The sequence below is a fragment of the Chenopodium quinoa genome, unplaced genomic scaffold (genome assembly GCF_001683475.1).
Source record: "Chenopodium quinoa cultivar QQ74 unplaced genomic scaffold, ASM168347v1, whole genome shotgun sequence".
Taxonomy (NCBI): Eukaryota; Viridiplantae; Streptophyta; class Magnoliopsida; order Caryophyllales; family Amaranthaceae; genus Chenopodium; species Chenopodium quinoa.
In genome coordinates, this window is record NW_018742630.1 from 1,634,489 (window position 1) to 1,646,934 (window position 12,446).

Sequence of the window (12,446 nt, forward strand, 5' to 3'; positions counted from 1 at the left end):
GGAAAGTAAATGGATTTTCTCTCTGATTCAAAGAGAATTCTGCAATTAAGATTGCTCGATTTCGTGTTTGAATTTATGAGTGTTTGTGAATGCATAATAAATGAAGAGTTTCCTCTATTTTTAGTAGATGAAGATCTGCTCCCCTATTAGGGTTACAGTGCCACGTGTCAACATCCGATTGGATCCCATTGGGCCTTTCTGGGGTTGACATGTGTCAGCTTGCTGTTGGGCCACGTGGCATAGGGTTTTTTACCCCAAACATTTGCCCCTCACAGGTGGCACCTGTGACACGTGTCACATTCTGGGAAGGTGACAATTCGTCTCCTTCCCGCCATTTTTTTTTGAATTCGAATTTCGAATTTGAATTGGAAGGGGAAGGTGACGATTCGCCTTCTGCCCCCTCCTACAAATGGGAGGCTTCCTTCTCTCATTCCATACTTTGCAAAATTTTCACAAAAACTTCCTTGAGAGAAAAAAGCTCTGACACCGACTGCTCTTGCGTTCAACCAGCTACTTTGATTCAGACACGTTCGGATACCGTTTGAGTGCTTTTTTATCAACTCACTAAGGTAGCGTCTAACTTAGTCAATTTTCTCTTCTTGATTTCGATAGACCCACAACCGGTCATATACCGTCTGGGGCATTTTTGAACAATTGTCTTCAAAAATCGCATTCCATAGGCCCACAGTCGATCTTATGCCATCTGGGGCATCTTTGAGCAATTTTTCTTCAAAAATTGTATCCAATAGACCCACAGTCGGTCTTATACCGTCTGGGGTATCTTCGAGCAATTTTCTTCATAAATTGCGTACAATAGACCCACAGCCGGTCTTACACCGCCTGGGGCATCTTTAAGCAATCTTCAAAAACTGCATTCAATAGACCCACAGTCGGTTTTATACCGTCTGGGGTATCTTCGAGCAATTTTCTTCATAAATTGCATACAATAGACCCACAGCCGGTCTTACACCGCTTGGGCCATCTCTAAGCAATCTTCAAAAACTGCATTCAATAGACCCACAGTCGGTCTTATGCCGTCTAACTTAGTCAATTTTCTCTTCTTGATTTCGATAGACCCACAACCGGTCATATACCGTCTGGGGCATTTTTAAACAATTGTCTTCAAAAATCGCATTCCATAGGCCCACAGTCGATCTTATGCCATCGGGGCATCTTTGAGCAATTTTTCTTCAAAAATTGTATCCAATAGACCCACAGCCGGTCTTATACCGTCTAGGGTATCTTCGAGCAATTTTCTTCATAAATTGCGTACAATAGACCCACAACCGGTCTTACACCGCCTGGGGCATCTTTGAGCAATCTTCAAAAACTGCATTCAATAGACCCACAGTCGGTTTTATACCGTCTGGGGTATCTTCGAACAATTTTCTTCATAAATTGCATACAATAGACCCACAACCGGTCTTACACCGCTTGGGCCATCTCTAAGCAATCTTCAAAAACTGCATTCAATAGACCCACAGTCGGTCTTATGCCGTCTAGGGCATCTTTGAGCCATTTTCTTTTAAAAACGTCTAACCATTTGTTTTGTTTTTCAGCTTCAACCAATACACACACGACACAGCCTAGGGCAGTTTTCAACCGTTCACCGGATACGACTGAATCTAAGGACTGGGGATACTGTCTGGGGGTGTTTGAACCACCCTTACTCTTCTACGAATCCGACCGTCTCTGTTCATGTGCAGGACAGAATGGCTCTGACGAGGAAAACGATTGTTGACCCTGAGTACCAGTCAGATGATTCAGCCGGAACTCCGGTTTATGATGCTCCTTATGACCGACCGAGCGTACCTAGCATACCCGGAGATGAGATTCTTGAGGAATCCGGGAGCTCAGACGGTGAGGAGACCGTCCAGCAATTCGACTCAACTAAGTCTACAATGGAGCCGGATGCCCCTCAAGAGGATGAGGAGACATACAATTGGCCTTCAATAAATAACCCAACAGAAGCGCACATGAGCGCCCGGGACGTTACTTTGAATGCAACCCTCCCGGCATTTTTGAAGAAGCGCCCGGTAGGGTCCGGATGGGAGATAGTTGTTCCGCCGGTAGATGCATCCGTCGTCTGGGATAACGACTTGGATCACGCCAATAATTACTTCGGCTGCTATGAGGCGGCATTCAAAGCCGGCCTCCGGTTCCCCCTCCACAACACAATCAAAGCCATTCTAAGGGGTTACGACCTTGGCGTCTGGCAACTCACACCCAACTCTTGGGTGAACATTTTGGGGTACATAGCCGCCTGCGAAATGCAGGACGTGACGCCTAGCTGGGAGGCGTTTGTGCACATGCACTATCTTAGCCGTGCCCCAGGCGGCTGGAATGCGTGGTAACATTGACCACGCATCCGGAGTACATGATGACTTTGGAGAAGCCATCTAAATGGACCAGCTGGAAGAGCAAATTTTATATGGTCTCTTTCCCTTCTCCGGCTATGAACCACTGGTTGCGCCGTTACAATAAGAACCCGGCTCTATAGGGAAAGAAATGCGCCCTCCCCAAGATACCGGAGAGGTCTTGGGATCAAATAATGGAGCCCGGCCTTTTTAAGAAGACAACGCTGCCACTGGATGATGGGACACAAGTCATTGTCCCTAAGTTCTGGGTCCCTCATCCAGACTGGTTCAAAGACGAGGCGTTCCTTTCCGCCTGCGGTCTTAGCACCTTTTGGAGCAAACGTAGGTTTATTGCTTAACCGGCGTCTTATGCCGCCTGTATGGTGTTTGAATGATCTCTAACATTTATTTTTGCAGAGAAAGGACTCGAGATGGTTCCTCTCGAAAGAACTCCGGCTAAGTCAGCCGCTGAAATCCGGAAGGATCAGCTTGAGAAAAAGAGGGCCCAGCTGGCGGCCAAAGGCGATGGGGTAAGCACTGGTTGATTTTTTGTCGTTTGTATGTCTTGCAACCCATCTTGATACTAACCGGTTGCTTTGCTATCTTTTGCAGACGGGGAGCCAGAACGTTCCTCGCTCCCTGAGACAGATGGTGAAAAGACCGGGAGAGGAACTCTCCCTGCCTGCTTCACTAAGGCGGAGAGTTCCGCCTGCCCCAGCCTCTGCCTCTGCCGGAAGACACCCGACTCCTGAGAAACCCATGTCCGCAGGCAAAAGTCTGCGTGATCTAGGCTTAGGCTCAAGACCGGCTGAGGCCGGAGCTAGGGAGCCTGAGGTTCCCTCTAGCCGGGTGCTTGCTATTGCATCCGGCTCTAATGCGGCTGAGGGTGATGCCACCCCTCAGCCTGAAAACCAAGGTACGGATTTCCACTTTTGACCCCCCCGACCGCTTGGGCCTGTTCGAGTCAAGTCCCAAGCTACCCTGTCAGGGGATTCTTCATGCAGCCGGCAGAATATAGGCGCTACATATGCTCAGTACCTAACAGATAAATCTCATGATGCAGATGCCTCTTCTCGTTGGCCGAATCTGCAAAATTACGCTAAGAGAATGCTAGGGACTCTCACCCGGTCCGAAAAGGAGGCAGTACCAGGTATCAACCAGGTCAACATTGACCGCATCAACTCACTGCTGGCTGAGGTAATATACCGGTAGGGGTACTTTTATGCAATTTTATTAATTTCCGGTTGTAATATAATTGAGTAGCTAACTTCTTTGCCGGCTGACTTTGCAAGTGATGTTGAGGGTTGATGGGATGAAAGCTCCCTTGCGGAAGAAGAAAGAGGAGGTAAGGGATGCCTAGAGACGGGTAGCCGAATTAATAGATGTCTGTCAATATAACTCCCTTATGCTTGAAATCCAAACTAAAGCCCGAGAGATGAAACAGGAGGAGCTAATCCGGGAGCTCACAGCTGCTGCTGCTGATACAGCCAACAAAAAGGCTGCCGACTATGAACTCCAAGTTAACCAACTCAAGGATAACGTCAAAGCCTTGGGGGAGGCTGACAAGGAGAACACCAGGCTGAAAGCTGAGGTCACCCGGCTGAAGGATGAGCTGGCTAAGACCCAGAAGGAGCACAAGGTCCAGCTAGCGGCTGAGCAGGACCGACTGGTTACCGAGAACGAGCGCGACTGCGAGGAGCGCATGAAAATGGCATGGTCTTTGATCCATCCGGACACCGACTATGCTTTCTTCGATTGAGGTACAAATACGCTACCGAGGTATTTGACGCTCAAGTTCTCGAGACTGAGAAGCTGGCTCCCTTTGAAGAATGGGCCGGCATCGAGGAGGAGCACGCAGAAGAGAATGCGTCGGGTGAGGCTGGATAAGCCCAAACCCAGCAAACTCATGAAGCCCATGCCATCAGAACAGCAAACTCAAGACCAGCCGTCAGAACAGCAATAGCAGCAGTAGCTTATCATTTTTCATTCCTGCTTTCATCCGGCCTGCGTGCCGCGTACTTTTGTATCTCTCTCCCCGGACAAGGGTCTGGCTGGAATTTAAATTTGAATTTATATATATATGCCGAATGTGTCAATTTGCTTTGCTACTATTTGCTTCAATTTTTTGCAATTTTTGTAATTTTGCCTTAAATGAAATATCTTTTTTGCAATCTAAATTGATACATGCGCTATGCCGGATGCACTGGCTCTATCTGCACCTGGATGGTTGTTTGCTTAAGCAGGCAACCGTCCATAAGCATCCGGATGAATAAATAGACGGTCCTTGACCGTTTTAAAACAGAATTATCTCTAAGTTGTATCTGTCGGTTGTGCCGGCTAAACACAACCTAGAATACTCGTTTAACCGGTTGCGGATTACCCCTTGGGTATCTAGCAATGCCGTTGGTTGGTATGCAGGCGGCCTGAGGCCAGACGCATGCATTTTAACCAATTGCGGATTAAGAAACAAGGTTTTGACCTTGTTCATGGAAATTGTAGCCGGTTGTATTGCTTTTTGGAAAAAGCCGGTTGCAGACCAAGATTTAATTCACCGTCTGTATTGCCTTGAGGCAATGACTGGGTGTATCTCGATTTCGATAGATCATTCGAACGACCATGAGTTATCTTTAACCTAACTGGTTAAACCCGTTTGAGTGTATGACCTGTAGAACAATGTACCACCCGGAAGGGAGATGTTCTCTTCGACGAATTCACCCAAATGGGCGTCGCCGGATGCCTTCTCATGTTGGAGAAGGCGGTTTAAAATATGTTGGCCATTGGCTTTTTGAATAACTAAGTTCGATACTTAGCCTTTTACTCTATTAAACGGTTGTCCGGTTGTGCATTGCACAGATGGGACTTGGTAGTTGCCTAGTTGTGCATTGCACAGATGGGACTTTATACAAAAGATAATTGAAATAAAGTAGTCTTTCATTAATATACTCTATTTACAAAATATTTACAATTTCCTTAAAAGTAGTACTTTTTCAAGTTATCTACATTCCAGGTTTTGGCTAGCTTCCTGCCGTCTGGTGTTTCCAGGCGGTAGGTGTCGCCTCTAACTTCTTCAAAATCCGGTAGGGGCCCTCCCAATTAGGGGTTAGCTTCCCTTGCTCATTTGCCTTACCAGTTGCCTCCATTTTTCGTAGCACAAAGTCCCCCACTTTGAGGGGCCGTTTGTGTACTCTTTTGTTGTAGGCCCTTGTCATTCTCAGACGGTATATCTCATGACGCAAGGCGGCATTGCCCCTGCGCTCCGGGAGTGAATCCAGTGCTAGACGCATGGCCTCCCAATTAGCCTCTTCATCATAGAGCATGACTCGGAGTGTTGGCTCATAAAGTTCAATTGGCAGGACAACTTCAGTTTCGTATGTCATGAGAAATAGGGTTTCACCGGTTGCCCCTATTTCAGTTGTTCTGATGGCCCATAGGACGTGAGACAATTCATCCGCCCATAGACCACCAACCCTTTCAATTTTCTTCTTAATGTCGTATGAGATGAGTTTGTTGAAGGCTTCAACTTGGCCGTTTGCCTGGGGGCGGCCAACGGATGCAAAGCAATGTGAGATCCCTTGATCCCCCAATCAACTCTTGAGGGTAGGCGTTTCGAACTAAGAGCCATTGTCAAAAACCATAGACATAGGAACCCCAAACCGGGTAATGATGTTCCTCCAAATGAAGGAGATGACATCCTTTGTCTTAATGCCCTTGACCGCCTCTACCTCAACCCATTTGTTGAATTAATCTACAGCCACAAGGATGTACCTCCTCCCGCCTGTGGCAGGCGTATATGGACCTAATATGTCCATGCCCCATTTTGCAAATGAAATCGGGCTGTAGATAGCCGTCAGGTCTGCAGCCGGACGGTGTATGAGCCGGCCAAATCTTTGGCACTTGTCACACTTTTTCACCATTTCCATGGTGTTTGCCTCAAGAGTGGGCCAAAAGTAGCCTTGTCGTCTGGCCCTTTTTGCTAGAGTTCTGCCGCCTATATGTAATGCACAAAAACCCGAGTGCAGATCCTCTAGAACCTCTTTGCCCCTTTCAGGGGTAACACACTTCAACAACGACTGGAGGTAACCCTTTCTGAAGAGCTCCCCCTTGTAGATCTCGAAGCTCAAAGCTCGCTTTTTCAATGCTGCCGCTTTTGAAGGGGCATCCGGCAATGTGCCGTCTACCAAGTAATCCCGGATAGGGTCCATCCAAGTAGAGCTTCGGTCAAGAACTCCAATGGTACCATGTTCAATACTTCTTTTTTCCATAACTTCCCAAAAGACTAAACTAGGCGTATCACAAGTAGCGGATGATTCCAGTTTGGACAAGGCATCCGCCTGATTGTTCTCTGACCTAAGCACTTGACTTAGATGAAATTCGTCAAGTGTCCCGGACTCATCTTTGACCGCTTGCAGATACTTGATCATTTCCGGATGGGTGGCCTCATAGTCACCATGGTATTGGCTAACGATCAGTTGAGAGTCTGAGCAGGCGTCAACTTTTCTCGCCCCTGCCGCCTTACACATGCGTATACCGGCTAGCAGGGCCTCATACTCCGCCTCATTATTTGAGGCTTAGAACTTGAACCGTAGTGCGTATTCATATTTGTCCCCTTCCGGAGACTTGCAGATTACACCTGCACCACGGACGTTCATAGTAGAGCTCCCGTCTACATATAACTTCCAAACCTGATCAACATTTTCCGGCTGAGCCGGCCTTGTCATTTCAACAATGAAGTCGGCGAACGCTTGACCCTTCACTGCCTTTCTAGGTTCGAAGGAAATTTCCAGACTTTGCATTCTTCAACCCAAACGACATCACCGTATAACAGAAGGGTATCTGATAGAAGCCTTGATAACTTGTTATTTGGCATGATTTTAGGGTACTTTTGAACCTTGTTTTCATTATTAATCGACATCAAAGTTCATTTTTTATCCTATTTTTATGCAAATTTTGTACCATCCATGCTTCATCGGTTGTTTGTGTTTTTGATATAATGTAGCTATTTTTAGCACTATGGACGTGATCAAGCATGAGTGAGCAAGGATAAGGGCAAGCTTGGTTGATAGAGCCATGGAGGAAGAAGGAGGAATGCCTTAAAGGGAAATGAAAAGCTTTTGGAGAACCTTGAAAGGTCGTTTGCGTAAGCGTCAACTTCAACCAACCATAAATTTTGATCTTCTCAACCTTTTGAAGCGATTCAAATTGGAGATTAAATTTCGTCTCAAGAGCTTTCCAACGACTGGTCACAAGTCCATTTCCGACAAGAAACATAGAAGTTACAGCTTCCCAAAGTTAAGCAGTCTAGGCAGGGCATTCTGCACGGACGTGCAAGATAATAGCACGGCCGTGCCAAAAGCTGCACGTCCGTGCAGACCTTGGCAGAAGCTTCTGCCTCCATTTTGGCCCTCCTACACTTCCGTTCCAAACTTGGCACGGCCGTGATGAGCCTTGCACGTCCGTGCCAAATCTGGCACGTCCGTGCAGTCCTGCAGTCGAACTCCTTCCTCGTTTTCTCCGTCCTTTTTATTTGGAGGTGATATAAATACCCCTTTAGAGCTCATTTGTACGGGGAAGCAAGGTTTTTAGAGCTTTCTCTTAGTTTTGCAATCTTAGAACATTAAATTCTCAAATCATTAGTTAGTTCTTAATTATTAGCTTGGAATTATTCAAATTCAATCATTGTAGAAGACAAAGTCCACCATTGTTGCTCACCTTGAAGCTTCATAGTAACCATTTCTTACTCATCTTTTCTACTTCTCTTTACTTTGTTGTTAATTATTTTCTAGTTCTTGCATGTTTAGATTATTGATTAGCTTAATCCTTAGTTTGAACTTGCTCATGAATTGCTTGAAATCTTTAATTGCTTTAATCTCCATGGATTGTGAGTAGTCCAATTTCTAGGGTTTGGGCAAAACCCTCAATGTAGTCACTAATTACTTGTTGCATGTGCTAATTTGGTTGTTGTGGGATGTTAAATAGTTGAGCTTAAGTGGTTTAATTGCTTAGTTCTTGTATATGGCCATTACTAGAACTATTTATCCAAGCTTCCTCAACGAAGGATCGAGAGATGAACTTGAGTTAGCTCCCTTATGCTTGATTGACCCAAAATGCCATGAGAATAGGAATTTTCGGTCAAGGGAATGTTTATGTCATCGTGATTATGCTTTAACACTTGTTTTATGCTTTGTAACCACGAGAGTAGGTTGTATTCATGATTCAAGTAATCCCTCTAGCTTGAGAGAGTAGTTGGGTGCCTTAGATGACTTCCCCTAATTTATCCCATTAATTTACCTTGATTGTTGCATGCTAATTGTGATTTGTGATGAAATTGAGTGGTATAACCCGAGCCCTAGATTCCTCTTAATATTGTTAATCTCCTCTAAGCTTTAGTTGAATTGAATTAGAAGAAGTTACTCAAAACCAACCCAATTTAGACTTCATTTAGCTTATTTAAACGATAGTACTCGGTGGTTGATTCAACGCCTCTCTTGGGTTCGACCCTTTCTTACCCTTACTATTGTTAGTGAGACCAAGATAGGAATTATTATCTTTGGTAGGCTCGACGACGGCCTAGCAAGCCTGAGTAGGCATCCATGAAGCTCATCAAGGCATGACCAGCAGTAGAGTCGACTAGACTGTCGATCTTTGGAAGTGGATAGCTATCCTTCAGACATGCCTTGTTCAGATCTGTGTAATCAATACACATCCGCCAGGTCCCATTTGGCTTTTTGACAAGGACGACATTGGCTACCCAATCCGGGTAGTAGCATTGCCGAATGAACCCGGCATCCAGAAGCTTCTTGACCTCGGCGGCTGCCGCCTAAGATCTTTCCTCGCCGTGATTTCTCTTCTTTTTCCTAACTGGCTTCTTTTTTGGATCCATGGCAAGTTTTTGGACAACAAGATCCGGGCTGATGCCTGCCATCTCTTCCACTTCAAAGGAAAAGATGTCTTTGAATTCCTTCAGCAGTTGGTGCAAGTCTGCACCCAGCTTTACAAAAGCAATTGTCCCCACTTTTACGGTTCTTTCTGAACGGCTGTCCTCTAGAATAATATCAATATTATCACCAGCCGGCTGGGGACGGAGATCCTCTGATCGTTCCCCGATCAGTGATTGCTATTGCTTCTCTTTTTTTACGGCCACCAGGTGGTCCGCTTTTCTCTTTTTGCCGGCTGCTTTGAGAACAGGCGCGGCTTCCTTGGAGTCAACAAGGTCAATGGGCTCCTCGTTTTGGCCGGCTGCGGCAGCAGTCGGCTTGACGTCTGAGAGGTAGCACTCCCTAGCCGTCTTCTGATCCCCGTTCAGGGAACCCATTAACCCGTCATCCCTCTAAAACTTGATCAGCATGAGGGATGGGATGATGACTGCCTTGGACTCGTTGAGGGTAGGACGGCCCAGAATCAGATTGTAGGCAGTCAATTCTTCGACCACCAAAAACTTGACGACCATGTGTCGTCCTTCCCCCTTCTCTCCTAGTCGGATGGGTAGGTCAATCCTCCCCACCGGATGGACCACTCCTCCCCCAAAGCCGACTAGGGGGTAAGAAGCCTTGTGCATGCTGCTAGGCTTGTACTTGAGCTTTGCCAAGCACTGGTAGCTGATCAGGTCAGACGAGCTCCCGGTATCGATGAGGATCCGGCCCACTCGTTGGTTGGCAACCTTGCATTCGATGACAATTGGGTCATCATGTGGCCCCCTGACCATACCCCGATCCTTCTCAGAGATGAGGACCTCAAGGAAGGTGTCTGTCAACGCCTGACCCTCATCCACTGAGTTGGACAGCTTTCGGATGTTGTCCTTGGTGCCCCGGATGGTAGGACCACCGCCCGTGAAGCCACCTACTATGGTGAAGATGTGTTCTTCATCAGTGTCAGAGCTCACAGTCAGCTTCTTGGACTGTTGTCCATTGGTTGTCCATCTCTTCTTGGACCGTATCCCTCATCAGCCATACGGTCCAATATCAGCCTGAGGCTATGACAACCATTGGTGTTATGGTCGACATCCTCATGGAACTGACAGTACTTGCTCTTGTCCCAGTTCTTGATGGAACTCTTCATTGCTGCTGGTTTTTCAATTGTTAATCGGTCTTTGATCTCCATGAGGATGGAGGAGAAGTCCTTGTTGAACTTGTACTTGGCGACGTACAGCTCCAACTTTCTCTGTTTCTTCTGGGACGGCTGACCAGAGCGATCCGCCGCCCAGACTTCTTTTCTTTTTTTGCTCTCTTCTTTTTTAGCCGGCTGAGCAGACCGGCTCTCTTTCTTGTCGGACCTTCTAGGCTCTGACGAGTGCTTGATGGCACAGAGCTCCGTCGCTTGGATATAGGCTTCGGCTTCCATCAAAGCATCTTGGAGGGTAATAACCCTCTTGCGGATCAGGTCGAACTTAAAGGTTGACCCGTCCTTCAGACCCTTGAAGAAGTCTGTGTATGCAACTTCGTTAGATAGCCCCTGAATCTGAATTTTCATCAGATTGAACCGCCTGACGTAGGACCGTAGTCCCTCCTTGTCTCCCTGCTGAATAGCCCCTAGGTCGAGACTTGTCTTTTTGGCAGGGATGTCCATGGAGAAGTTGGACGCAAATAGGTATGCAAGCGTCTTAAAATTGTTGATGCACCCGGCTGGCAGATTGCCAAACCATCGTTGGGCTATGCCCTTCAATGTTGCCAAGAAGCATCGGCACCAGGCGGCGTCTTCCAACCTCTGTAGGTACATGAGGTTGGTGTAAGCCATTAGGTGGTCTTCCGGGTTGGTGGTACCGTCGTAGGTACCGACCAACACATTCTTAAACTTGGCCGGCTGAGCCGCCTTGGTTATCTCCCTGGAGAACGCCGACGGCTGTTCCCCAAGGTTTAGCAGTCGGAGCTGCCAGTCCATAGGCTCGACCTGTTGTGCCGCCGAACTCCCGAAGAGGGCTGGCTGCATGTATGGGGATCCATACGGCATGTATGGCTATTGGGGCACATACAGAACCGGCTGGATAATCTGAGGGCCAGTAAGTGCGGACATGCCATGTGATTGACTCTCTCGATTTGTCTACGAATACTTCATTGAAGTATTATGGAAACTGTCTGGGTATGTCGACGTTGAGGCCGACTCAGACATTTGTTGACTTCTCTGTTCCTTGATGAACATCTGGGTGTCAGATTAAGTCTTTTTTGACCCATCCAGCTGAACTTGCTAGATGGCCTTCCTTTGCCCTGATTCAGGGAATCGAAGTCTGGAGAGGTCGATCAGGGGCCCATCCGTCCCCTTTGGTTTAGGGTGAGTAGTAGGCACCCGGTCTTTGAGGTGCTTATTCCCGAAGGGAGAAGGTTTTTTGGCCGACTGACCCTTGTTTGAGCCAGTTGACTTCTTTATTATGTTTTTTATTTCCCCCTTGAAACTCGTCATGAATTTCATGAGCTCATCTCGGGTGACGGGGGCTGTGCCCTCCGCCGCTTGGGGTTGCCCAGCAGGCTTGCCGGTTGGGTTGCTGGGGCCAGCTTTTTCTTCGCCCCGTTCCCGTGTTTCTTTGGAACGGGTGCACCTTGTTCGGAATGACCCGTCTGGGGCCACATAGGTGTCGAATTCATGGTCGTCACCACTATCCTGGTCTGTATGGACCTCAGGCTCAGCCATGGGCCGCTTGCCCTCACCATGCGGTACAGAATCGGATGTCATCTTAGAAGTACTCTCCCCACAGACGGTGCCAAATGTTTCGAGGTTTTTGGAGTCTCTCGGGAGAGTTACAATTCTGGGAATGTGCGCCGACCGTCTGTACCTGCAAAACCATGAAACTCCGGTTGGGTGGAGTTCCGCCTCCGACGAACAAGTTAGAAAGTCTCCGGATGTGTAAAAGTCCGGAAAGTAAATGGATTTTCTCTCTGATTCACAGAGAATTCTGCAATTAAGATTGCTCGGTTTTCGTGTTTGTATTTATGAGTGTTTATGAATGCATAATAAATGAAGAGTTTCCTCTATTTATAGTATATGAATATTTGCTCCCCTATTAGGGTTACAGTGCCACGTGTCAACATCTGATTGGATCCCATTGGACCTTTCTAGGGTTGACACGTGTCAGCTTGCTATTGGGCCAAATGGCATAGGATT